Raw genomic sequence first — 1602 nt, forward strand, 5'->3', positions numbered from 1 at the left:
AAACTAGAACAATTTTCACATTTAATCCATAGACGGGTCCTTTGGAGGAAGGATTGTTGACATATATTTGACATTTATATCTTAAAGCACAACTGAAATAAACCATTTAAGTTGGAACATTTGTGACCTTTAACGACCCTGTTTATAAATCAGGTATGTGGTTCTCGTTAACGGCTGAACAGAACATGACGAGAGGAGGTGAGTGTGTTGTGCACCTCCATACAAGTTCATTTGCTGAGTTTCATTGAAATTGTTGACATATTAGCTTAGATGTGATGGTATAAAGATGTTTTATTTAACATTGAGCATTGATCAATTGAACCGGTGGCCACTAACTTCTTAATGTTTTGTTACACTGTACCTAATGAACACAACCCTGATTCTGATCCAACAAGTTGAGTACAACATTATTTATATAATTGCGATACTAAAGTTGACTGTTATTATGACTCTTTGACATGTTATGACTTTTTGGTTCATAAATTGCAGGAGTAAAAAGCAGAGGCTCCTATCATCAGGTCTTCAGTCATCCCAGATATAACAGCTGCCATAGATGTCAAGGCTATTACCAAGTCAGCAGTTAAACTAGACAACTTCCCATTCAACACCTTCTATTCAACTCATTCACAGGCAGACAAGAACACTTCCCATTTCCCCCATGATTTAAATCATTCTTCCAATTGTGAGACTGGATGTGAAGGGTTTAACTTCTAAACAGTGATCCTTGGTGGGGTCACCTAGTGGATTAGACTGTCACTTGTCCTGACTCTTCTGAAAGGCTTGGCTAGGACGAGATCCCCTGCTCTCTCAGAAAGGCTTGTGTCCCAACAGCTGCAGCTGAAGGGAGGGTGTGGGATTCCCAGTTTTATTGATGTTCTCTGTTATGGACTTTTCTTATATTGTCCTTGACTGGTTATTCCTACGATCTCTGTTGTGTTTACATTTTAAAGTCTAAAATATAGCTGTCCAAAAAGAAGCAGGTATTTGACTGGTCTGTTTAATGGACATATCAGTTATATGTCTGTTTCATATATGGTCATATCCTCTGGTGCACAGCTCAAATGGCAGATCTGCCAATAAACCAACACCAAATGACCTTAGATATATTGCTGTGGAAGCTGGATGTATTTCTGATACACACATTTCCCAGACCACAGAGAGATCTAATGCAGGCCAGCACATTATTTTGACCTTATTAGTCAACCATAAGGTTCTCACATTGCTGACACCGTAATAGATTTACAGAGAGACATGTGACCTGGAAAATAAGATCTCAATTAACCGAGCCAAGACTGGTGGTTTTGTGGATCCATGCCACAAGCATCTGACCTTTCATGTCCAGATTTAGATTTTTACTGTCTGTGACATTTTAATGGATTGATTCATGTAGAAAGAAATGCTGTCTTGAGCCAAGGCTCTGGGGTGTCTCAGCCAAGCTCCTGTCTGTAGTGATAAAACAACCTTGCAAGCATAGACTGATCGTTTAAAGCACCCTTAAAATGTATTGGATCAACAGTAACTATTTGATTCCCCCATGGGCCAATATGTACAAACAGTTTTATAATGACAGTTCACTCAACTGCTTAATGACATCTGGCAGTT

The sequence above is a fragment of the Oncorhynchus nerka genome, linkage group LG15 (genome assembly GCF_034236695.1).
Source record: "Oncorhynchus nerka isolate Pitt River linkage group LG15, Oner_Uvic_2.0, whole genome shotgun sequence".
Lineage (NCBI taxonomy): Eukaryota > Metazoa > Chordata > Actinopteri > Salmoniformes > Salmonidae > Oncorhynchus > Oncorhynchus nerka.